At 39.0% G+C, this 25785-nt stretch overlaps 20 non-coding genes across 20 annotated transcripts; all 20 read right to left on the bottom strand.

The window, feature by feature from the left end:
• Positions 1–2239: 2239 nt before the first annotated feature.
• Positions 2240–2312, bottom strand: TRNAK-CUU (transfer RNA lysine (anticodon CUU)). Its single transcript has one exon. It is a non-coding gene; the product is annotated as a tRNA-Lys (tRNA).
• A 771-nt stretch (positions 2313–3083) lies between these two features.
• On the bottom strand, positions 3084–3156 carry TRNAK-CUU (transfer RNA lysine (anticodon CUU)). Its single transcript has one exon. It is a non-coding gene; the product is annotated as a tRNA-Lys (tRNA).
• A 1615-nt stretch (positions 3157–4771) lies between these two features.
• TRNAK-CUU (transfer RNA lysine (anticodon CUU)) lies at positions 4772–4844 on the bottom strand. The gene has a single exon. It is a non-coding gene; the product is annotated as a tRNA-Lys (tRNA).
• A 771-nt stretch (positions 4845–5615) lies between these two features.
• On the bottom strand, positions 5616–5688 carry TRNAK-CUU (transfer RNA lysine (anticodon CUU)). Its single transcript has one exon. It is a non-coding gene; the product is annotated as a tRNA-Lys (tRNA).
• Positions 5689–6459: 771 nt separating this feature from the next.
• TRNAK-CUU (transfer RNA lysine (anticodon CUU)) lies at positions 6460–6532 on the bottom strand. The gene has a single exon. It is a non-coding gene; the product is annotated as a tRNA-Lys (tRNA).
• A 1615-nt stretch (positions 6533–8147) lies between these two features.
• Positions 8148–8220, bottom strand: TRNAK-CUU (transfer RNA lysine (anticodon CUU)). Its single transcript has one exon. It is a non-coding gene; the product is annotated as a tRNA-Lys (tRNA).
• A 771-nt stretch (positions 8221–8991) lies between these two features.
• TRNAK-CUU (transfer RNA lysine (anticodon CUU)) lies at positions 8992–9064 on the bottom strand. Its single transcript has one exon. It is a non-coding gene; the product is annotated as a tRNA-Lys (tRNA).
• A 353-nt stretch (positions 9065–9417) lies between these two features.
• Positions 9418–9490, bottom strand: TRNAA-GGC (transfer RNA alanine (anticodon GGC)). The gene has a single exon. It is a non-coding gene; the product is annotated as a tRNA-Ala (tRNA).
• A 345-nt stretch (positions 9491–9835) lies between these two features.
• TRNAK-CUU (transfer RNA lysine (anticodon CUU)) lies at positions 9836–9908 on the bottom strand. Its single transcript has one exon. It is a non-coding gene; the product is annotated as a tRNA-Lys (tRNA).
• Positions 9909–10679: 771 nt separating this feature from the next.
• TRNAK-CUU (transfer RNA lysine (anticodon CUU)) lies at positions 10680–10752 on the bottom strand. Its single transcript has one exon. It is a non-coding gene; the product is annotated as a tRNA-Lys (tRNA).
• A 771-nt stretch (positions 10753–11523) lies between these two features.
• Positions 11524–11596, bottom strand: TRNAK-CUU (transfer RNA lysine (anticodon CUU)). The gene has a single exon. It is a non-coding gene; the product is annotated as a tRNA-Lys (tRNA).
• Positions 11597–13211: 1615 nt separating this feature from the next.
• Positions 13212–13284, bottom strand: TRNAK-CUU (transfer RNA lysine (anticodon CUU)). Its single transcript has one exon. It is a non-coding gene; the product is annotated as a tRNA-Lys (tRNA).
• A 771-nt stretch (positions 13285–14055) lies between these two features.
• TRNAK-CUU (transfer RNA lysine (anticodon CUU)) lies at positions 14056–14128 on the bottom strand. Its single transcript has one exon. It is a non-coding gene; the product is annotated as a tRNA-Lys (tRNA).
• A 2459-nt stretch (positions 14129–16587) lies between these two features.
• On the bottom strand, positions 16588–16660 carry TRNAK-CUU (transfer RNA lysine (anticodon CUU)). Its single transcript has one exon. It is a non-coding gene; the product is annotated as a tRNA-Lys (tRNA).
• A 771-nt stretch (positions 16661–17431) lies between these two features.
• TRNAK-CUU (transfer RNA lysine (anticodon CUU)) lies at positions 17432–17504 on the bottom strand. The gene has a single exon. It is a non-coding gene; the product is annotated as a tRNA-Lys (tRNA).
• A 771-nt stretch (positions 17505–18275) lies between these two features.
• TRNAK-CUU (transfer RNA lysine (anticodon CUU)) lies at positions 18276–18348 on the bottom strand. Its single transcript has one exon. It is a non-coding gene; the product is annotated as a tRNA-Lys (tRNA).
• A 2459-nt stretch (positions 18349–20807) lies between these two features.
• On the bottom strand, positions 20808–20880 carry TRNAK-CUU (transfer RNA lysine (anticodon CUU)). Its single transcript has one exon. It is a non-coding gene; the product is annotated as a tRNA-Lys (tRNA).
• A 771-nt stretch (positions 20881–21651) lies between these two features.
• Positions 21652–21724, bottom strand: TRNAK-CUU (transfer RNA lysine (anticodon CUU)). The gene has a single exon. It is a non-coding gene; the product is annotated as a tRNA-Lys (tRNA).
• Positions 21725–24183: 2459 nt separating this feature from the next.
• TRNAK-CUU (transfer RNA lysine (anticodon CUU)) lies at positions 24184–24256 on the bottom strand. Its single transcript has one exon. It is a non-coding gene; the product is annotated as a tRNA-Lys (tRNA).
• Positions 24257–25027: 771 nt separating this feature from the next.
• TRNAK-CUU (transfer RNA lysine (anticodon CUU)) lies at positions 25028–25100 on the bottom strand. Its single transcript has one exon. It is a non-coding gene; the product is annotated as a tRNA-Lys (tRNA).
• Between the last annotated feature and the right edge of the window lie 685 nt (positions 25101–25785).

Here is a 25785-nt window from a genome sequence, read left to right as displayed (position 1 = left end):
ACACTTTTGATTAAACCACTTTAGTTGTTATAATGACACCAAATTTGAAAGCCATCTGTGACTTTTCTGGTCTTACTCTGCAACAACCATGGCAATTACAAGTTAAAAAGTAAAATGTATGCAAATTTTAGAATGGAGAATGCGGGCATCGATCCCGCTACCTCTCGCATGCTAAGCGAGCGCTCTACCATTTGAGCTAATTCCCCTGTGTGCTCACTCAGCATCACATTTCAAAAGTAACGTTACTGCTGTCCACACTTTATTTTAAGTCTAATTGCCCATAACATGAGTGTTCAGTTCACTCCTAACTGATGCCTTAACTACACCTAGGGGATGTTTTACACTTCAGGTTGGCATGTTTAGTACTTGAATAGGAGTGATATCACTGTATGTTAACCTAGACTCAGGCCCTACCTAATCTTGGAGATACATTTCTCATGAATGAGTAACCAAGGGAGATACAATTTTTAGGAGTTAGTGCATGTCTAATGCAAGATTAATCACCATATTATGAGAGCCAATGCAATCATCCAGCAAAAAATACTCGTTTTCGCCCAACGTTGGGCTCAAACCCACGACCCTGAGATTAAGAGTCTCATGCTCTACCGACTGAGCTAGCCGGGCTCCCACTTAAATATGGTATGCAGACTCATCATTTTTTATTAAGGAAAACCGTTTCTGGATATTCTTCTGCTCTTGTTTTGCAAGGAACTTCACTTTTATACATCCTTCAGAGGAAAGAATGTCAAGTAAAATAAGACGAAATGAAAATGGAAGGTGTGAAATTTTCATTTTGAGATTGCATAAGAAATCAAATTCCTCTCACGTGCTATAGAATACCTAAACACTTTTGATTAAACCACTTTAGTTGTTATAATGACACCAAATTTGAAAGCCATCTGTGACTTTTCTGTTCTTACTCTGCAACAACCATGGCAATTACAAGTTAAAAAGTAAAATGTATGCAAATTTTAGAATGGAGAATGCGGGCATCGATCCCGCTACCTCTCGTATGCTAAGCGAGCGCTCTACCATTTGAGCTAATTCCCCTGTGTGCTCACTCAGCATCACATTTCAAAAGTAACGTTACTGCTGTCCACACTTTATTTTAAGTCTAATTGCCCATAACATGAGTGTTCAGTTCACTCTTAACTGATGCCTTAACTACACCTAGGGGATGTTTTACACTTCAGGTTGGCATGTTTAGTACTTGAATAGGAGTGATATCACTGTATGTTAACCTAGACTCAGGCCCTACCTAATCTTGGAGATACATTTCTCATGAATGAGTAACCAAGGGAGATACAATTTTTAGGAGTTAGTGCATGTCTAATGCAAGATTAATCACCATATTATGAGAGCCAATGCAATCATCCAGCAAAAAATACTCGTTTTCGCCCAACGTGGGGCTCGAAAACACGACCCTGAGATTAAGAGTCTCATGCTCTACCGACTGAGCTAGCCGGGCTCCCACTTAAATATGGTATGCAGACTCATCATTTTTTATTAAGGAAAACTGTTTCTGGATATTCCTCTGCTCTTGTTTTGCAAGGAACTTCACTTTTATACATCCTTCAGAGGAAAGAATGTCAAGTAAAATAAGACGAAATGAAAATGGAAGGTGTGAAATTTTCATTTTGAGATTGCATAAGAAATCAAATTCCTCTCACGTGCTATAGAATACCTAAACACTTTTGATTAAACCACTTTAGTTGTTATAATGACACCAAATTTGAAAGCCATCTGTGACTTTTCTGTTCTTACTCTGCAACAACCATGGCAATTACAAGTTAAAAAGTAAAATGTATGCAAATTTTAGAATGGAGAATGCGGGCATCGATCCCGCTACCTCTCGCATGCTAAGCGAGCGCTCTACCATTTGAGCTAATTCCCCTGTGTGCTCACTCAGCATCACATTTCAAAAGTAACGTTACTGCTGTCCACACTTTATTTTAAGTCTAATTGCCCATAACATGAGTGTTCAGTTCACTCCTAACTGATGCCTTAACTACACCTAGGGGATGTTTTACACTTCAGGTTGGCATGTTTAGTACTTGAATAGGAGTGATATCACTGTATGTTAACCTAGACTCAGGCCCTACCTAATCTTGGAGATACATTTCTCATGAATGAGTAACCAAGGGAGATACAATTTTTAGGAGTTAGTGCATGTCTAATGCAAGATTAATCACAATATTATGAGAGCCAATGCTATCATCCAGCAAAAAATACTCGTTTTCGCCCAACGTGGGGCTCGAACCCACGACCCTGAGATTAAGAGTCTCATGCTCTACCGACTGAGCTAGCCGGGCTCCCACTCAAATATGGTATGCAGACTCATCATTTTTTATTAAGGAAAACTGTTTCTGGATATTCCTCTGCTCTTGTTTTGCAAGTAACTTCACTTTTATACATCCTTCAGAGGAAAGAATGTCAAGTAAAATAAGACGAAATGAAAATGGAAGGTGTGAAATTTTCATTTTGAGATTGCATAAGAAATCAAATTCCTCTCACGTGCTATAGAATACCTAAACACTTTTGATTAAACCACTTTAGTTGTTATAATGACACCAAATTTGAAAGCCATCTGTGACTTTTCTGTTCTTACTCTGCAACAACCATGGCAATTACAAGTTAAAAAGTAAAATGTATGCAAATTTTAGAATGGAGAATGCGGGCATCGATCCCGCTACCTCTCGCATGCTAAGCGAGCGCTCTACCATTTGAGCTAATTCCCCTGTGTGCTCACTCAGCATCACATTTCAAAAGTAACGTTACTGCTGTCCACACTTTATTTTAAGTCTAATTGCCCATAACATGAGTGTTCAGTTCACTCCTAACTGATGCCTTAACTACACCTAGGGGATGTTTTACACTTCAGGTTGGCATGTTTAGTACTTGAATAGGAGTGATATCACTGTATGTTAACCTAGACTCAGGCCCTACCTAATCTTGGAGATACATTTCTCATGAATGAGTAACCAAGGGAGATACAATTTTTAGGAGTTAGTGCATGTCTAATGCAAGATTAATCACCATATTATGAGAGCCAATGCAATCATCCAGCAAAAAATACTCGTTTTCGCCCAACGTGGGGCTCGAACCCACGACCCTGAGATTAAGAGTCTCATGCTCTACCGACTGAGCTAGCCGGGCTCCCACTTAAATATGGTATGCAGACTCATCATTTTTTATTAAGGAAAACCGTTTCTGGATATTCCTCTGCTCTTGTTTTGCAAGGAACTTCACTTTTATACATCCTTCAGAGGAAAGAATGTCAAGTAAAATAAGACGAAATGAAAATGGAAGGTGTGAAATTTTCATTTTGAGATTGCATAAGAAATCAAATTCCTCTCACGTGCTATAGAATACCTAAACACTTTTGATTAAACCACTTTAGTTGTTATAATGACACCAAATTTGAAAGCCATCTGTGACTTTTCTGTTCTTACTCTGCAACAACCATGGCAATTACAAGTTAAAAAGTAAAATGTATGCAAATTTTAGAATGGAGAATGCGGGCATCGATCCCGCTACCTCTCGTATGCTAAGCGAGCGCTCTACCATTTGAGCTAATTCCCCTGTGTGCTCACTCAGCATCACATTTCAAAAGTAACGTTACTGCTGTCCACACTTTATTTTAAGTCTAATTGCCCATAACATGAGTGTTCAGTTCACTCCTAACTGATGCCTTAACTACACCTAGGGGATGTTTTACACTTCAGGTTGGCATGTTTAGTACTTGAATAGGAGTGATATCACTGCATGTTAACCTAGACTCAGGCCCTACCTAATCTTGGAGATACCTTTCTCATGAATGAGTAACCAAGGGAGATACAATTTTTAGGAGTTAGTGCATGTCTAATGCAAGATTAATCACCATATTATGAGAGCCAATGCAATCATCCAGCAAAAAATACTCGTTTTCGCCCAACGTGGTGCTCGAACCCACGACCCTGAGATTAAGAGTCTCATGGTCTACCGACTGAGCTAGCCGGGCTCCCACTTAAATATGGTATGCAGACTCATCATTTTTTATTAAGGAAAACCGTTTCTGGATATTCCTCTGCTCTTGTTTTGCAAGGAACTTCACTTTTATACATCCTTCAGAGGAAAGAATGTCAAGTAAAATAAGACGAAATGAAAATGGAAGGTGTGAAATTTTCATTTTGAGATTGCATAAGAAATCAAATTCCTCTCACGTGCTATAGAATACCTAAACACTTTTGATTAAACCACTTTAGTTGTTATAATGACACCAAATTTGAAAGCCATCTGTGACTTTTCTGTTCTTACTCTGCAACAACCATGGCAATTACAAGTTAAAAAGTAAAACGTATGCAAATTTTGGAATGGAGAATGCGGGCATCGAGCCCGCTACCTCTCGCATGCTAAGCGAGCGCTCTACCATTTGAGCTAATTCCCCTGTGTGCTCACTCAGCATCACATTTCAAAAGTAACGTTACTGCTGTCCACACTTTATTTTAAGTCTAATTGCCCATAACATGAGTGTTCAGTTCACTCCTAACTGATGCCTTAACTACACCTAGGGGATGTTTTACACTTCAGGTTGGCATGTTTAGTACTTGAATAGGAGTTATATCACTGTATGTTAACCTAGACTCAGGCCCTACCTAATCTTGGAGATACATTTCTCATGAATGAGTAACCAAGGGAGATACAATTTTTAGGAGTTAGTGCATGTCTAATGCAAGATTAATCACCATATTATGAGAGCCAATGCTATCATCCAGCAAAAAATACTGGTTTTCGCCCAACGTGGGGCTCGAACCCACGACCCTGAGATTAAGAGTCTCATGCTCTACCGACTGAGCTAGCTGGGCTCCCCCTTAAATATGGTATGCAGACTCATCATTTTTTATTAAGGAAAACTGTTTCTGGATATTCCTCTGCTCTTGTTTTGCAAGGAACTTCACTTTTATACATCCTTCAGAGGAAAGAATGTCAAGTAAAATAAGACAAAATGAAAATGGAAGGTGTGAAATTTTCATTTTGAGATTGCCTAAGAAATCAAATTCCTCTCACGTGCTATAGAATACCTAAACACTTTTGATTAAACCACTTTAGTTGTTATAATGACACCAAATTTGAAAGCCATCTGTGACTTTTCTGTTCTTACTCTGCAACAACCATGGCAATTACAAGTTAAAAAGTAAAATGTATGCAAATTTTAGAATGGAGAATGCGGGCATCGATCCCGCTACCTCTCGCATGCTAAGCGAGCGCTCTACCATTTGAGCTAATTCCCCTGTGTGCTCACTCAGCATCACATTTCAAAAGTAACGTTACTGCTGTCCACACTTTATTTTAAGTCTAATTGCCCATAACATGAGTGTTCAGTTCACTCCTAACTGATGCCTTAACTACACCTAGGGGATGTTTTACACTTCAGGTTGGCATGTTTAGTACTTGAATAGGAGTGATATCACTGTATGTTAACCTAGACTCAGGCCCTACCTAATCTTGGAGATACATTTCTCATGAATGAGTAACCAAGGGAGATACAATTTTTAGGAGTTAGTGCATGTCTAATGCAAGATTAATCACAATATTATGAGAGCCAATGCTATCATCCAGCAAAAAATACTCGTTTTCGCCCAACGTGGGGCTCGAACCCACGACCCTGAGATTAAGAGTCTCATGCTCTACCGACTGAGCTAGCCGGGCTCCCACTCAAATATGGTATGCAGACTCATCATTTTTTATTAAGGAAAACTGTTTCTGGATATTCCTCTGCTCTTGTTTTGCAAGGAACTTCACTTTTATACATCCTTCAGAGGAAAGAATGTCAAGTAAAATAAGACGAAATGAAAATGGAAGGTGTGAAATTTTCATTTTGAGATTGCATAAGAAATCAAATTCCTCTCACGTGCTATAGAATACCTAAACACTTTTGATTAAACCACTTTAGTTGTTATAATGACACCAAATTTGAAAGCCATCTGTGACTTTTCTGTTCTTACTCTGCAACAACCATGGCAATTACAAGTTGAAAAGTAAAATGTATGCAAATTTTAGAATGGAGAATGCGGGCATCGATCCCGCTACCTCTCGCATGCTAAGCGAGCGCTCTACCATTTGAGCTAATTCCCCTGTGTGCTCACTCAGCATCACATTTCAAAAGTAACGTTACTGCTGTCCACACTTTATTTTAAGTCTAATTGCCCATAACATGAGTGTTCAGTTCACTCCTAACTGATGCCTTAACTACACCTAGGGGATGTTTTACACTTCAGGTTGGCATGTTTAGTACTTGAATAGGAGTGATATCACTGTATGTTAACCTAGACTCAGGCCCTACCTAATCTTGGAGATACATTTCTCATGAATGAGTAACCAAGGGAGATACAATTTTTAGGAGTTAGTGCATGTCTAATGCAAGATTAATCACAATATTATGAGAGCCAATGCTATCATCCAGCAAAAAATACTCGTTTTCGCCCAACGTGGGGCTCGAACCCACGACCCTGAGATTAAGAGTCTCATGCTCTACCGACTGAGCTAGCCGGGCTCCCACTCAAATATGGTATGCAGACTCATCATTTTTTATTAAGGAAAACTGTTTCTGGATATTCCTCTGCTCTTGTTTTGCAAGGAACTTCACTTTTATACATCCTTCAGAGGAAAGAATGTCAAGTAAAATAAGACGAAATGAAAATGGAAGGTGTGAAATTTTCATTTTGAGATTGCATAAGAAATCAAATTCCTCTCACGTGCTATAGAATACCTAAACACTTTTGATTAAACCACTTTAGTTGTTATAATGACACCAAATTTGAAAGCCATCTGTGACTTTTCCGTTCTTACTCTGCAACAACCATGGCAATTACAAGTTAAAAAGTAAAATGTATGCAAATTTTAGAATGGAGTATGCGGGCATCGATCCCGCTACCTCTCGCATGCTAAGCGAGCGCTCTACCATTTGAGCTAATTCCCCTGTGTGCTCACTCAGCATCACATTTCAAAAGTAACGTTACTGCTGTCCACACTTTATTTTAAGTCTAATTGCCCATAACATGAGTGTTCAGTTCACTCCTAACTGATGCCTTAACTACACCTAGGGGATGTTTTACACTTCAGGTTGGCATGTTTAGTACTTGAATAGGAGTGATATCACTGTATGTTAACCTAGACTCAGGCCCTACCTAATCTTGGAGATACATTTCTCATGAATGAGTAACCAAGGGAGATACAATTTTTAGGAGTTAGTGCATGTCTAATGCAAGATTAATCACCATATTATGAGAGCCAATGCAATCATCCAGCAAAAAATACTCGTTTTCGCCCAACGTGGGGCTCGAACCCACGACCCTGAGATTAAGAGTCTCATGGTCTACCGACTGAGCTAGCCGGGCTCCCACTTAAATATGGTATGCAGACTCATCATTTTTTATTAAGGAAAACCGTTTCTGGATATTCCTCTGCTCTTGTTTTGCAAGGAACTTCACTTTTATACATCCTTCAGAGGAAAGAATGTCAAGTAAAATAAGACGAAATGAAAATGGAAGGTGTGAAATTTTCATTTTGAGATTGCATAAGAAATCAAATTCCTCTCACGTGCTATAGAATACCTAAACACTTTTGATTAAACCACTTTAGTTGTTATAATGACACCAAATTTGAAAGCCATCTGTGACTTTTCTGTTCTTACTCTGCAACAACCATGGCAATTACAAGTTAAAAAGTAAAATGTATGCAAATTTTGGAATGGAGAATGCGGGCATCGAGCCCGCTACCTCTCGCATGCTAAGCGAGCGCTCTACCATTTGAGCTAATTCCCCTGTGTGCTCACTCAGCATCACATTTCAAAAGTAACGTTACTGCTGTCCACACTTTATTTTAAGTCTAATTGCCCATAACATGAGTGTTCAGTTCACTCCTAACTGATGCCTTAACTACACCTAGGGGATGTTTTACACTTCAGGTTGGCATGTTTAGTACTTGAATAGGAGTGATATCACTGTATGTTAACCTAGACTCAGGCCCTACCTAATCTTGGAGATACATTTCTCATGAATGAGTAACCAAGGGAGATAAAATTTTTAGGAGTTAGTGCATGTCTAATGCAAGATTAATCACCATATTATGAGAGCCAATGCTATCATCCAGCAAAAAATACTGGTTTTCGCCCAACGTGGGGCTCGAACCCACGACCCTGAGATTAAGAGTCTCATGCTCTACCGACTGAGCTAGCCGGGCTCCCACTTAAATATGGTATGCAGACTCATCATTTTTTATTAAGGAAAACTGTTTCTGGATATTCCTCTGCTCTTGTTTTGCAAGGAACTTCACTTTTATACATCCTTCAGAGGAAAGAATGTCAAGTAAAATAAGACGAAATGAAAATGGAAGGTGTGAAATTTTCATTTTGAGATTGCATAAGAAATCAAATTCCTCTCACGTGCTATAGAATACCTAAACACTTTTGATTAAACCACTTTAGTTGTTATAATGACACCAAATTTGAAAGCCATCTGTGACTTTTCTGTTCTTACTCTGCAACAACCATGGCAATTACAAGTTAAAAAGTAAAATGTATGCAAATTTTAGAATGGAGAATGCGGGCATCGATCCCGCTACCTCTCGCATGCTAAGCGAGCGCTCTACCATTTGAGCTAATTCCCCTGTGTGCTCACTCAGCATCACATTTCAAAAGTAACGTTACTGCTGTCCACACTTTATTTTAAGTCTAATTGCCCATAACATGAGTGTTCAGTTCACTCCTAACTGATGCCTTAACTACACCTAGGGGATGTTTTACACTTCAGGTTGGCATGTTTAGTACTTGAATAGGAGTGATATCACTGTATGTTAACCTAGACTCAGGCCCTACCTAATCTTGGAGATACATTTCTCATGAATGAGTAACCAAGGGAGATACAATTTTTAGGAGTTAGTGCATGTCTAATGCAAGATTAATCACAATATTATGAGAGCCAATGCTATCATCCAGCAAAAAATACTCGTTTTCGCCCAACGTGGGGCTCGAACCCACGACCCTGAGATTAAGAGTCTCATGCTCTACCGACTGAGCTAGCCGGGCTCCCACTCAAATATGGTATGCAGACTCATCATTTTTTATTAAGGAAAACTGTTTCTGGATATTCCTCTGCTCTTGTTTTGCAAGGAACTTCACTTTTATACATCCTTCAGAGGAAAGAATGTCAAGTAAAATAAGACGAAATGAAAATGGAAGGTGTGAAATTTTCATTTTGAGATTGCATAAGAAATCAAATTCCTCTCACGTGCTATAGAATACCTAAACACTTTTGATTAAACCACTTTAGTTGTTATAATGACACCAAATTTGAAAGCCATCTGTGACTTTTCTGTTCTTACTCTGCAACAACCATGGCAATTACAAGTTAAAAAGTAAAATGTATGCAAATTTTAGAATGGAGAATGCGGGCATCGATCCCGCTACCTCTCGCATGCCAAGCGAGCGCTCTACCATTTGAGCTAATTCCCCTGTGTGCTCACTCAGCATCACATTTCAAAAGTAACGTTACTGCTGTCCACACTTTATTTTAAGTCTAATTGCCCATAACATGAGTGTTCAGTTCACTCCTAACTGATGCCTTAACTACACCTAGGGGATGTTTTACACTTCAGGTTGGCATGTTTAGTACTTGAATAGGAGTGATATCACTGTATGTTAACCTAGACTCAGGCCCTACCTAATCTTGGAGATACATTTCTCATGAATGAGTAACCAAGGGAGATACAATTTTTAGGAGTTAGTGCATGTCTAATGCAAGATTAATCACAATATTATGAGAGCCAATGCTATCATCCAGCAAAAAATACTCGTTTTCGCCCAACGTGGGGCTCGAACCCACGACCCTGAGATTAAGAGTCTCATGCTCTACCGACTGAGCTAGCCGGGCTCCCACTCAAATATGGTATGCAGACTCATCATTTTTTATTAAGGAAAACTGTTTCTGGATATTCCTCTGCTCTTGTTTTGCAAGGAACTTCACTTTTATACATCCTTCAGAGGAAAGAATGTCAAGTAAAATAAGACGAAATGAAAATGGAAGGTGTGAAATTTTCATTTTGAGATTGCATAAGAAATCAAATTCCTCTCACGTGCTATAGAATACCTAAACACTTTTGATTAAACCACTTTAGTTGTTATAATGACACCAAATTTGAAAGCCATCTGTGACTTTTCCGTTCTTACTCTGCAACAACCATGGCAATTACAAGTTAAAAAGTAAAATGTATGCAAATTTTAGAATGGAGTATGCGGGCATCGATCCCGCTACCTCTCGCATGCTAAGCGAGCGCTCTACCATTTGAGCTAATTCCCCTGTGTGCTCACTCAGCATCACATTTCAAAAGTAACGTTACTGCTGTCCACACTTTATTTTAAGTCTAATTGCCCATAACATGAGTGTTCAGTTCACTCCTAACTGATGCCTTAACTACACCTAGGGGATGTTTTACACTTCAGGTTGGCATGTTTAGTACTTGAATAGGAGTGATATCACTGTATGTTAACCTAGACTCAGGCCCTACCTAATCTTGGAGATACATTTCTCATGAATGAGTAACCAAGGGAGATACAATTTTTAGGAGTTAGTGCATGTCTAATGCAAGATTAATCACAATATTATGAGAGCCAATGCTATCATCCAGCAAAAAATACTCGTTTTCGCCCAACGTGGGGCTCGAACCCACGACCCTGAGATTAAGAGTCTCATGCTCTACCGACTGAGCTAGCCGGGCTCCCACTCAAATATGGTATGCAGACTCATCATTTTTTATTAAGGAAAACTGTTTCTGGATATTCCTCTGCTCTTGTTTTGCAAGGAACTTCACTTTTATACATCCTTCAGAGGAAAGAATGTCAAGTAAAATAAGACGAAATGAAAATGGAAGGTGTGAAATTTTCATTTTGAGATTGCATAAGAAATCAAATTCCTCTCACGTGCTATAGAATACCTAAACACTTTTGATTAAACCACTTTAGTTGTTATAATGACACCAAATTTGAAAGCCATCTGTGACTTTTCTGTTCTTACTCTGCAACAACCATGGCAATTACAAGTTAAAAAGTAAAATGTATGCAAATTTTAGAATGGAGAATGCGGGCATCGATCCCGCTACCTCTCGCATGCTAAGCGAGCGCTCTACCATTTGAGCTAATTCCCCTGTGTGCTCACTCAGCATCACATTTCAAAAGTAACGTTACTGCTGTCCACACTTTATTTTAAGTCTAATTGCCCATAACATGAGTGTTCAGTTCACTCCTAACTGATGCCTTAACTACACCTAGGGGATGTTTTACACTTCAGGTTGGCATGTTTAGTACTTGAATAGGAGTGATATCACTGTATGTTAACCTAGACTCAGGCCCTACCTAATCTTGGAGATACATTTCTCATGAATGAGTAACCAAGGGAGATACAATTTTTAGGAGTTAGTGCATGTCTAATGCAAGATTTATCACCATATTATGAGAGCCAATGCAATCATCCAGCAAAAAATACTCGTTTTCGCCCAACGTGGGGCTCGAACCCACGACCCTGAGATTAAGAGTCTCATGCTCTACCGACTGAGCTAGCCGGGCTCCCACTTAAATATGGTATGCAGACTCATCATTTTTTATTAAGGAAAACCGTTTCTGGATATTCCTCTGCTCTTGTTTTGCAAGGAACTTCACTTTTATACATCCTTCAGAGGAAAGAATGTCAAGTAAAATAAGACGAAATGAAAATGGAAGGTGTGAAATTTTCATTTTGAGATTGCATAAGAAATCAAATTCCTCTCACGTGCTATAGAATACCTAAACACTTTTGATTAAACCACTTTAGTTGTTATAATGACACCAAATTTGAAAGCCATCTGTGACTTTTCTGTTCTTACTCTGCAACAACCATGGCAATTACAAGTTAAAAAGTAAAATGTATGCAAATTTTAGAATGGAGAATGCGGGCATCGATCCCGCTACCTCTCGTATGCTAAGCGAGCACTCTACCATTTGAGCTAATTCCCCTGTGTGCTCACTCAGCATCACATTTCAAAAGTAACGTTACTGCTGTCCACACTTTATTTTAAGTCTAATTGCCCATAACATGAGTGTTCAGTTCACTCCTAACTGATGCCTTAACTACACCTAGGGGATGTTTTACACTTCAGGTTGGCATGTTTAGTACTTGAATAGGAGTGATATCACTGTATGTTAACCTAGACTCAGGCCCTACCTAATCTTGGAGATACATTTCTCATGAATGAGTAACCAAGGGAGATACAATTTTTAGGAGTTAGTGCATGTCTAATGCAAGATTAATCACCATATTATGAGAGCCAATGCAATCATCCAGCAAAAAATACTCGTTTTCGCCCAACGTGGGGCTCGAACCCACGACCCTGAGATTAAGAGTCTCATGGTCTACCGACTGAGCTAGCCGGGCTCCCACTTAAATATGGTATGCAGACTCATCATTTTTTATTAAGGAAAACCGTTTCTGGATATTCCTCTGCTCTTGTTTTGCAAGGAACTTCACTTTTATACATCCTTCAGAGGAAAGAATGTCAAGTAAAATAAGACGAAATGAAAATGGAAGGTGTGAAATTTTCATTTTGAGATTGCATAAGAAATCAAATTCCTCTCACGTGCTATAGAATACCTAAACACTTTTGATTAAACCACTTTAGTTGTTATAATGACACCAAATTTGAAAGCCATCTGTGACTTTTCTGTTCTTACTCTGCAACAACCATGGCAATTACAAGTTAAAAAGTAAAATGTATGCAAATTTTGGAATGGAGAATGCGGGCATCGATCCCGCTACCTCTCACATGCTAAGCGAGCGCTCTACCATTTGAGCTAATTCCCCTGTGTGCTCACTCAGCATCACATTTCAAAAGTAACGTTACTGCTGTCCACACTTTATTTTAAGTCTAATTGCCCATAACATGAGTGTTCAGTTCACTCCTAACTGATGCCTTAACTACACCTAGGGGATGTTTTACACTTCAGGTTGGCATGTTTAGTACTTGAATAGGAGTGATATCACTGTATGTTAACCTAGACTCAGGCCCTACCTAATCTTGGAGATACATTTCTCATGAATGAGTAACCAAGGGAGATACAATTTTTAGGAGTTAGTGCATGTCTAATGCAAGATTAATCACCATATTATGAGAGCCAATGCTATCATCCAGCAAAAAATACTGGTTTTCGCCCAACGTGGGGCTCGAACCCACGACCCTGAGATTAAGAGTCTCATGCTCTACCGACTGAGCTAGCCGGGCTCCCACTTAAATATGGTATGCAGACTCATCATTTTTTATTAAGGAAAACTGTTTCTGGATATTCCTCTGCTCTTGTTTTGCAAGGAACTTCACTTTTATACATCCTTCAGAGGAAAGAATGTCAAGTAAAATAAGACGAAATGAAAATGGAAGGTGTGAAATTTTCATTTTGAGATTGCATAAGAAATCAAATTCCTCTCACGTGCTATAGAATACCTAAACACTTTTGATTAAACCACTTTAGTTGTTATAATGACACCAAATTTGAAAGCCATCTGTGACTTTTCTGTTCTTACTCTGCAACAACCATGGCAATTACAAGTTAAAAAGTAAAATGTATGCAAATTTTAGAATGGAGAATGCGGGCATCGATCCCGCTACCTCTCGCATGCTAAGCGAGCGCTCTACCATTTGAGCTAATTCCCCTGTGTGCTCACTCAGCATCACATTTCAAAAGTAACGTTACTGCTGTCCACACTTTATTTTAAGTCTAATTGCCCATAACATGAGTGTTCAGTTCACTCCTAACTGATGCCTTAACTACACCTAGGGGATGTTTTACACTTCAGGTTGGCATGTTTAGTACTTGAATAGGAGTGATATCACTGTATGTTAACCTAGACTCAGGCCCTACTTAATCTTGGAGATACATTTCTCATGAATGAGTAACCAAGGGAGATACAATTTTTAGGAGTTAGTGCATGTCTAATGCAAGATTAATCACCATATTATGAGAGCCAATGCTATCATCCAGCAAAAAATACTCGTTTTCGCCCAACGTGGGGCTCGAACCCACGACCCTGAGATTAAGAGTCTCATGCTCTACCGACTGAGCTAGCCGGGCTCCCACTTAAATATGGTATGCAGACTCATCATTTTTTATTAAGGAAAACTGTTTCTGGATATTCCTCTGCTCTTGTTTTGCAAGGAACTTCACTTTTATACATCCTTCAGAGGAAAGAATGTCAAGTAAAATAAGACGAAATGAAAATGGAAGGTGTGAAATTTTCATTTTGAGATTGCATAAGAAATCAAATTCCTCTCACGTGCTATAGAATACCTAAACACTTTTGATTAAACCACTTTAGTTGTTATAATGACACCAAATTTGAAAGCCATCTGTGACTTTTCTGGTCTTACTCTGCAACAACCATGGCAATTACAAGTTAAAAAGTAAAATGTATGCAAATTTTAGAATGGAGAATGCGGGCATCGATCCCGCTACCTCTCGCATGCTAAGCGAGCGCTCTACCATTTGAGCTAATTCCCCTGTGTGCTCACTCAGCATCACATTTCAAAAGTAACGTTACTGCTGTCCACACTTTATTTTAAGTCTAATTGCCCATAACATGAGTGTTCAGTTCACTCCTAACTGATGCCTTAACTACACCTAGGGGATGTTTTACACTTCAGGTTGGCATGTTTAGTACTTGAATAGGAGTGATATCACTGTATGTTAACCTAGACTCAGGCCCTACCTAATCTTGGAGATACATTTCTCATGAATGAGTAACCAAGGGAGATACAATTTTTAGGAGTTAGTGCATGTCTAAAGCAAGATTAATCACCATATTATGAGAGCCAATGCAATCATCCAGCAAAAAATACTCGTTTTCGCCCAACGTTGGGCTCAAACCCACGACCCTGAGATTAAGAGTCTCATGCTCTACCGACTGAGCTAGCCGGGCTCCCACTTAAATATGGTATGCAGACTCATCATTTTTTATTAAGGAAAACCGTTTCTGGATATTCCTCTGCTCTTGTTTTGCAAGGAACTTCACTTTTATACATCCTTCAGAGGAAAGAATGTCAAGTAAAATAAGACGAAATGAAAATGGAAGGTGTGAAATTTTCATTTTGAGATTGCATAAGAAATCAAATTCCTCTCACGTGCTATAGAATACCTAAACACTTTTGATTAAACCACTTTAGTTGTTATAATGACACCAAATTTGAAAGCCATCTGTGACTTTTCTGTTCTTACTCTGCAACAACCATGGCAGTTACAAGTTAAAAAGTAAAATGTATGCAAATTTTATAATGGAGAATGCGGGCATCGATCCCGCTACATCTCGTATGCTAAGCGAGCGCTCTACCATTTGAGCTAATTCCCCTGTGTGCTCACTCAGCATCACATTTCAAAAGTAACGTTACTGCTGTCCACACTTTATTTTAAGTCTAATTGCCCATAACATGAGTGTTCAGTTCACTCTTAACTGATGCCTTAACTACACCTAGGGGATGTTTTACACTTCAGGTTGGCATGTTTAGTACTTGAATAGGAGTGATATCACTGTATGTTAACCTAGACTCAGGCCCTACCTAATCTTGGAGATACATTTCTCATGAATGAGTAACCAAGGGAGATACAATTTTTAGGAGTTAGTGCATGTCTAATGCAAGATTAATCACCATATTATGAGAGCCAATGCAATCATCCAGCAAAAAATACTCGTTTTCGCCCAACGTGGGGCTCGAAAACACGACCCTGAGATTAAGAGTCTCATGCTCTACCGACTGAGCTAGCCGGGCTCCCACTTAAATATGGTATGCAGACTCATCATTTTTTATTAAGGAAAACTGTTTCTGGATATTCCTCTGCTCTTGTTTTGCAAGGAACTTCACTTTTATACATCCTTCAGAGGAAAGAATGTCAAGTAAAATAAGACGAAATGAAAATGGAAGGTGTGAAATTTTCATTTTGAGATTGCATAAGAAATCAAATTCCTCTCACGTGCTATAGAATACCTAAACACTTTTGATTAAACCACTTTAGTTGTTATAATGACACCAAATTTGAAAGCCATCTGTGACTTTTCTGTTCTTACTCTGCAACAACCATGGCAATTACAAGTTAAAAAGTAAAATGTATGCAAATTTTAGAATGGAGAATGCGGGCATCGATCCCGCTACCTCTCGCATGCTAAGCGAGCGCTCTACCATTTGAGCTAATTCCCCTGTGTGCTCACTCAGCATCACATTTCAAAAGTAACGTTACTGCTGTCCACACTTTATTTTAAGTCTAATTGCCCATAACATGAGTGTTCAGTTCACTCCTAACTGATGCCTTAACTACACCTAGGGGATGTTTTACACTTCAGGTTGGCATGTTTAGTACTTGAATAGGAGTGATATCACTGTATGTTAACCTAGACTCAGGCCCTACCTAATCTTGGAGATACATTTCTCATGAATGAGTAACCAAGGGAGATACAATTTTTAGGAGTTAGTGCATGTCTAATGCAAGATTAATCACAATATTATGAGAGCCAATGCTATCATCCAGCAAAAAATACTCGTTTTCGCCCAACGTGGGGCTCGAACCCACGACCCTGAGATTAAGAGTCTCATGCTCTACCGACTGAGCTAGCCGGGCTCCCACTCAAATATGGTATGCAGACTCATCATTTTTTATTAAGGAAAACTGTTTCTGGATATTCCTCTGCTCTTGTTTTGCAAGGAACTTCACTTTTATACATCCTTCAGAGGAAAGAATGTCAAGTAAAATAAGACGAAATGAAAATGGAAGGTGTGAAATTTTCATTTTGAGATTGCATAAGAAATCAAATTCCTCTCACGTGCTATAGAATACCTAAACACTTTTGATTAAACCACTTTAGTTGTTATAATGACACCAAATTTGAAAGCCATCTGTGACTTTTCTGTTCTTACTCTGCAACAACCATGGCAATTACAAGTTAAAAAGTAAAATGTATGCAAATTTTAGAATGGAGAATGCGGGCATCGATCCCGCTACCTCTCGCATGCTAAGCGAGCGCTCTACCATTTGAGCTAATTCCCCTGTGTGCTCACTCAGCATCACATTTCAAAAGTAACGTTACTGCTGTCCACACTTTATTTTAAGTCTAATTGCCCATAACATGAGTGTTCAGTTCACTCCTAACTGATGCCTTAACTACACCTAGGGGATGTTTTACACTTCAGGTTGGCATGTTTAGTACTTGAATAGGAGTGATATCACTGTATGTTAACCTAGACTCAGGCCCTACCTAATCTTGGAGATACATTTCTCATGAATGAGTAACCAAGGGAGATACAATTTTTAGGAGTTAGTGCATGTCTAATGCAAGATTAATCACCATATTATGAGAGCCAATGCAATCATCCAGCAAAAAATACTCGTTTTCGCCCAACGTGGGGCTCGAACCCACGACCCTGAGATTAAGAGTCTCATGCTCTACCGACTGAGCTAGCCGGGCTCCCACTTAAATATGGTATGCAGACTCATCATTTTTTATTAAGGAAAACCGTTTCTGGATATTCCTCTGCTCTTGTTTTGCAAGGAACTTCACTTTTATACATCCTTCAGAGGAAAGAATGTCAAGTAAAATAAGACGAAATGAAAATGGAAGGTGTGAAATTTTCATTTTGAGATTGCATAAGAAATCAAATTCCTCTCACGTGCTATAGAATACCTAAACACTTTTGATTAAACCACTTTAGTTGTTATAATGACACCAAATTTGAAAGCCATCTGTGACTTTTCTGTTCTTACTCTGCAACAACCATGGCAATTACAAGTTAAAAAGTAAAATGTATGCAAATTTTAGAATGGAGAATGCGGGCATCGATCCAGCTACCTCTCGTATGCTAAGCGAGCGCTCTACCATTTGAGCTAATTCCCCTGTGTGCTCACTCAGCATCACATTTCAAAAGTAACGTTACTGCTGTCCACACTTTATTTTAAGTCTAATTGCCCATAACATGAGTGTTCAGTTCACTCCTAACTGATGCCTTAACTACACCTAGGGGATGTTTTACACTTCAGGTTGGCATGTTTAGTACTTGAATAGGAGTGATATCACTGTATGTTAACCTAGACTCAGGCCCTACCTAATCTTGGAGATACATTTCTCATGAATGAGTAACCAAGGGAGATACAATTTTTAGGAGTTAGTGCATGTCTAATGCAAGATTAATCACCATATTATGAGAGCCAATGCAATCATCCAGCAAAAAATACTGGTTTTCGCCCAACGTGGGGCTCGAACCCACGACCCTGAGATTAAGAGTCTCATGCTCTACCGACTGAGCTAGCCGGGCTCCCACTTAAATATGGTATGCAGACTCATCATTTTTTATTAAGGAAAACTGTTTCTGGATATTCCTCTGCTCTTGTTTTGCAAGGAACTTCACTTTTATACATCCTTCAGAGGAAAGAATGTCAAGTAAAATAAGACGAAATGAAAATGGAAGGTGTGAAATTTTCATTTTGAGATTGCATAAGAAATCAAATTCCTCTCACGTGCTATAGAATACCTAAACACTTTTGATTAAACCACTTTAGTTGTTATAATGACACCAAATTTGAAAGCCATCTGTGACTTTTCTGTTCTTACTCTGCAACAACCATGGCAATTACAAGTTAAAAAGTAAAATGTATGCAAATTTTAGAATGGAGAATGCGGGCATCGATCCCGCTACCTCTCGCATGCTAAGCGAGCGCTCTACCATTTGAGCTAATTCCCCTGTGTGCTCACTCAGCATCACATTTCAAAAGTAACGTTACTGCTGTCCACACTTTATTTTAAGTCTAATTGCCCATAACATGAGTGTTCAGTTCACTCCTAACTGATGCCTTAACTACACCTAGGGGATGTTTTACACTTCAGGTTGGCATGTTTAGTACTTGAATAGGAGTGATATCACTGTATGTTAACCTAGACTCAGGCCCTACCTAATCTTGGAGATACATTTCTCATGAATGAGTAACCAAGGGAGATACAATTTTTAGGAGTTAGTGCATGTCTAATGCAAGATTAATCACCATATTATGAGAGCCAATGCAATCATCCAGCAAAAAATACTCGTTTTCGCCCAACGTGGGGCTCGAACCCACGACAATGATATTAAGAGTCTCATGCTCTACCGACTGAGCTAGCCGGGCTCCCACTTAAATATGGTATGCAGACTCATCATTTTTTATTAAGGAAAACCGTTTCTGGATATTCCTCTGCTCTTGTTTTGCAAGGAACTTCACTTTTATACATCCTTCAGAGGAAAGAATGTCAAGTAAAATAAGACGAAATGAAAATGGAAGGTGTGAAATTTTCATTTTGAGATTGCATAAGAAATCAAATTCCTCTCACGTGCTATAGAATACCTAAACACTTTTGATTAAACCACTTTAGTTGTTATAATGACACCAAATTTGAAAGCCATCTGTGACTTTTCTGTTCTTACTCTGCAACAACCATGGCAATTACAAGTTAAAAAGTAAAATGTATGCAAATTTTAGAATGGAGAATGCGGGCATCGATCCCGCTACCTCTCGCATGCTAAGCGAGCGCTCTACCATTTGAGCTAATTCCCCTGTGTGCTCACTCAGCATCACATTTCAAAAGTAACGTTACTGCTGTCCACACTTTATTTTAAGTCTAATTGCCCATAACATGAGTGTTCAGTTCACTCCTAACTGATGCCTTAACTACACCTAGGGGATGTTTTACACTTCAGGTTGGCATGTTTAGTACTTGAATAGGAGTGATATCACTGTATGTTAACCTAGACTCAGGCCCTACCTAATCTTGGAGATACATTTCTCATGAATGAGTAACCAAGGGAGATACAATTTTTAGGAGTTAGTGCATGTCTAATGCAAGATTAATCACCATATTATGAGAGCCAATGCAATCATCCAGCAAAAAATACTTGTTTTCGCCCAACGTGGGGCTCGAACCCACGACAATGATATTAAGAGTCTCATGCTCTACCGACTGAGCTAGCCGGGCTCCCACTTAAATATGGTATGCAGACTCATCATTTTTTATTAAGGAAAACCGTTTCTGGATATTCCTCTGCTCTTGTTTTGCAAGGAACTTCACTTTTATACATCCTTCAGAGGAAAGAATGTCAAGTAAAATAAGACGAAATGAAAATGGAAGGTGTGAAATTTTCATTTTGAGATTGCATAAGAAATCAAATTCCTCTCACGTGCTATAGAATACCTAAACACTTTTGATTAAACCACTTTAGTTGTTATAATGACACCAAATTTGAAAGCCATCTGTGACTTTTCTGTTCTTACTCTTCAACAACCATGGCAATTACAAGTTAAAAAGTAAAATGTATGCAAATTTTAGAATGGAGAATGCGGGCATCGATCCCGCTACCTCTCGCATGCTAAGCTAGCGCTCTACCATTTGAGCTAATTCCCCTGTGTGCTCACTCAGCATCACATTTCAAATGTAACGTTACTGCTGTCCACACTTTATTTTAAGTCTAATTGCCCATAACATGAGTGTTCAGTTCACTCCTAACTGATGCCTTAACTACACCTAGGGGATGTTTTACACTTCAGGTTGGCATGTTTAGTACTTGAATAGGAGTGATATCACTGCATGTTAACCTAGACTCAGGCCCTACCTAATCTTGGAGATACCTTTCTCATGAATGAGTAACCAAGGGAGATACAATTTTTAGGAGTTAGTGCATGTCTAATGCAAGATTAATCACCATATTATGAGAGCCAATGCTATCATCCAGCAAAAAATACTCGTTTTCGCCCAACGTGGGGCTCGAACCCACGACCCTGAGATTAAGAGTCTCATGCTCTACCGACTGAGCTAGCCGGGCTCCCACTTAAATATGGTATGCAGACTCATCATTTTTTATTAAGGAAAACCGTTTCTGGATATTCCTCTGCTCTTGTTTTGCAAGGAACTTCACTTTTATACATCCTTCAGAGGAAAGAATGTCAAGTAAAATAAGACGAAATGAAAATGGAAGGTGTGAAATTTTCATTTTGAGATTGCATAAGAAATCAAATTCCTCTCACGTGCTATAGAATACCTAAACACTTTTGATTAAACCACTTTAGTTGTTATAATGACACCAAATTTGAAAGCCATCTGTGACTTTTCTGTTCTTACTCTGCAACAACCATGGCAATTACAAGTTAAAAAGTGAAATGTATGCAAATTTTGGAATGGAGAATGCGGGCATCGAGCCCGCTACCTCTCACATGCTAAGCGAGCGCTCTACCATTTGAGCTAATTCCCCTGTGTGCTCACTCAGCATCACATTTCAAAAGTAACGTTACTGCTGTCCACACTTTATTTTAAGTCTAATTGCCCATAACATGAGTGTTCAGTTCACTCCTAACTGATGCCTTAACTACACCTAGGGGATGTTTTACACTTCAGGTTGGCATGTTTAGTACTTGAATAGGAGTGATATCACTGTATGTTAACCTAGACTCAGGCCCTACCTAATCTTGGAGATACATTTCTCATGAATGAGTAACCAAGGGAGATACAATTTTTAGGAGTTAGTGCATGTCTAATGCAAGATTAATCACCATATTATGAGAGCCAATGCAATCATCCAGCAAAAAATACTCGTTTTCGCCCAACGTGGGGCTCGAACCCACGACCCTGAGATTAAGAGTCTCATGCTCTACCGACTGAGCTAGCCGGGCTCCCACTTAAATATGGTATGCAGACTCATCATTTTTTATTAAGGAAAACCGTTTCTGGATATTCCTCTGCTCTTGTTTTGCAAGGAACTTCACTTTTATACATCCTTCAGAGGAAAGAATGTCAAGTAAAATAAGACGAAATGAAAATGGAAGGTGTGAAATTTTCATTTTGAGATTGCATAAGAAATCAAATTCCTCTAACGTGCTATAGAATACCTAAACACTTTTGATTAAACCACATTAGTTGTTATAATGACACCAAATTTGAAAGCCATCTGTGACTTTTCTGTTCTTACTCTGCAACAACCATGGCCATTACAAGTTAAAAAGTAAAATGTATGCAAATTTTAGAATGGAGAATGCGGGCATCGATCCCGCTACCTCTCGCATGCTAAGCGAGCGCTCTACCATTTGAGCTAATTCCCCTGTGTGCTCACTCAGCATCACATTTCAAAAGTAACGTTACTGCTGTCCACACTTTATTTTAAGTCTAATTGCCCATAACATGAGTGTTCAGTTCACTCCTAACTGATGCCTTAACTACACCTAGGGGATGTTTTACACTTCAGGTTGGCATGTTTAGTACTTGAATAGGAGTGATATCACTGTATGTTAACCTAGACTCAGGCCCTACTTAATCTTGGAGATACATTTCTCATGAATGAGTAACCAAGGGAGATACAATTTTTAGGAGTTAGTGCATGTCTAATGCAAGATTAATCACCATATTATGAGAGCCAATGCTATCATCCAGCAAAAAATACTCGTTTTCGCCCAACGTGGGGCTCAAACCCACGACCCTGAGATTAAGAGTCTCATGCTCTACCGACTGAGCTAGCCGGGCTCCCACTTAAATATGGTATGCAGACTCATCATTTTTTATTAAGGAAAACCGTTTCTGGATATTCCTCTGCTCTTGTTTTGCAAGGAACTTCACTTTTATACATCCTTCAGAGGAAAGAATGTCAAGTAAAATAAGACGAAATGAAAATGGAAGGTGTGAAATTTTCATTTTGAGATTGCATAAGAAATCAAATTCCTCTCACGTGCTATAGAATACCTAAACACTTTTGATTAAACCACTTTAGTTGTTATAATGACACCAAATTTGAAAGCCATCTGTGACTTTTCTGTTCTTACTCTGCAACAACCATGGCAATTACAAGTTAAAAAGTAAAATGTATGCAAATTTTAGAATGGAGAATGCGGGCATCGATCCCGCTACCTCTCGTATGCTAAGCGAGCGCTCTACCATTTGAGCTAATTCCCCTGTGTGCTCACTCAGCATCACATTTCAAAAGTAACGTTACTGCTGTCCACACTTTATTTTAAGTCTAATTGCCCATAACATGAGTGTTCAGTTCACTCTTAACTGATGCCTTAACTACACCTAGGGGATGTTTTACACTTCAGGTTGGCATGTTTAGTACTTGAATAGGAGTGATATCACTGTATGTTAACCTAGACTCAGGCCCTACCTAATCTTGGAGATACATTTCTCATGAATGAGTAACCAAGGGAGATACAATTTTTAGGAGTTAGTGCATGTCTAATGCAAGATTAATCACCATATTATGAGAGCCAATGCAATCATCCAGCAAAAAATACTCGTTTTCGCCCAACGTGGGGCTCGAAAACACGACCCTGAGATTAAGAGTCTCATGCTCTACCGACTGAGCTAGCCGGGCTCCCACTTAAATATGGTATGCAGACTCATCATTTTTTATTAAGGAAAACTGTTTCTGGATATTCCTCTGCTCTTGTTTTGCAAGGAACTTCACTTTTATACATCCTTCAGAGGAAAGAATGTCAAGTAAAATAAGACGAAATGAAAATGGAAGGTGTGAAATTTTCATTTTGAGATTGCATAAGAAATCAAATTCCTCTCACGTGCTATAGAATACCTAAACACTTTTGATTAAACCACTTTAGTTGTTATAATGACACCAAATTTGAAAGCCATCTGTGACTTTTCTGTTCTTACTCTGCAACAACCATGGCAATTACAAGTTAAAAAGTAAAATGTATGCAAATTTTAGAATGGAGAATGCGGGCATCGATCCCGCTACCTCTCGCATGCTAAGCGAGCGCTCTACCATTTGAGCTAATTCCCCTGTGTGCTCACTCAGCATCACATTTCAAAAGTAACGTTACTGCTGTCCACACTTTATTTTAAGTCTAATTGCCCATAACATGAGTGTTCAGTTCACTCCTAACTGATGCCTTAACTACACCTAGGGGATGTTTTACACTTCAGGTTGGCATGTTTAGTACTTGAATAGGAGTGATATCACTGTATGTTAACCTAGACTCAGGCCCTACCTAATCTTGGAGATACATTTCTCATGAATGAGTAACCAAGGGAGATACAATTTTTAGGAGTTAGTGCATGTCTAATGCAAGATTAATCACAATATTATGAGAGCCAATGCTATCATCCAGCAAAAAATACTCGTTTTCGCCCAACGTGGGGCTCGAACCCACGACCCTGAGATTAAGAGTCTCATGCTCTACCGACTGAGCTAGCCGGGCTCCCACTCAAATATGGTATGCAGACTCATCATTTTTTATTAAGGAAAACTGTTTCTGGATATTCCTCTGCTCTTGTTTTGCAAGGAACTTCACTTTTATACATCCTTCAGAGGAAAGAATGTCAAGTAAAATAAGACGAAATGAAAATGGAAGGTGTGAAATTTTCATTTTGAGATTGCATAAGAAATCAAATTCCTCTCACGTGCTATAGAATACCTAAACACTTTTGATTAAACCACTTTAGTTGTTATAATGACACCAAATTTGAAAGCCATCTGTGACTTTTCTGTTCTTACTCTGCAACAACCATGGCAATTACAAGTTAAAAAGTAAAATGTATGCAAATTTTAGAATGGAGAATGCGGGCATCGATCCCGCTACCTCTCGCATGCTAAGCGAGCGCTCTACCATTTGAGCTAATTCCCCTGTGTGCTCACTCAGCATCACATTTCAAAAGTAACGTTACTGCTGTCCACACTTTATTTTAAGTCTAATTGCCCATAACATGAGTGTTCAGTTCACGCCTAACTGATGCCTTAACTACACCTAGGGGATGTTTTACACTTCAGGTTGGCATGTTTAGTACTTGAATAGGAGTGATATCACTGTATGTTAACCTAGACTCAGGCCCTACCTAATCTTGGAGATACATTTCTCATGAATGAGTAACCAAGGGAGATACAATTTTTAGGAGTTAGTGCATGTCTAATGCAAGATTAATCACCATATTATGAGAGCCAATGCAATCATCCAGCAAAAAATACTCGTTTTCGCCCAACGTGGGGCTCGAACCCACGACCCTGAGATTAAGAGTCTCATGCTCTACCGACTGAGCTAGCCGGGCTCCCACTTAAATATGGTATGCAGACTCATCATTTTTTATTAAGGAAAACCGTTTCTGGATATTCCTCTGCTCTTGTTTTGCAAGGAACTTCACTTTTATACATCCTTCAGAGGAAAGAATGTCAAGTAAAATAAGACGAAATGAAAATGGAAGGTGTGAAATTTTCATTTTGAGATTGCATAAGAAATCAAATTCCTCTCACGTGCTATAGAATACCTAAACACTTTTGATTAAACCACTTTAGTTGTTATAATGACACCAAATTTGAAAGCCATCTGTGACTTTTCTGTTCTTACTCTGCAACAACCATGGCAATTACAAGTTAAAAAGTAAAATGTATGCAAATTTTAGAATGGAGAATGCGGGCATCGATCCCGCTACCTCTCGTATGCTAAGCGAGCGCTCTACCATTTGAGCTAATTCCCCTGTGTGCTCACTCAGCATCACATTTCAAAAGTAACGTTACTGCTGTCCACACTTTATTTTAAGTCTAATTGCCCATAACATGAGTGTTCAGTTCACTCCTAACTGATGCCTTAACTACACCTAGGGGATGTTTTACACTTCAGGTTGGCATGTTTAGTACTTGAATAGGAGTGATATCACTGTATGTTAACCTAGACTCAGGCCCTACCTAATCTTGGAGATACATTTCTCATGAATGAGTAACCAAGGGAGATACAAT

Source organism: Triturus cristatus, chromosome 4_1 (assembly GCF_964204655.1).
Source record: "Triturus cristatus chromosome 4_1, aTriCri1.1, whole genome shotgun sequence".
NCBI lineage: Eukaryota > Metazoa > Chordata > Amphibia > Caudata > Salamandridae > Triturus > Triturus cristatus.
The sequence above is the reverse complement of the archived record's forward strand: the minus strand, read 5'-3'. Positions and strand labels throughout refer to the sequence as shown.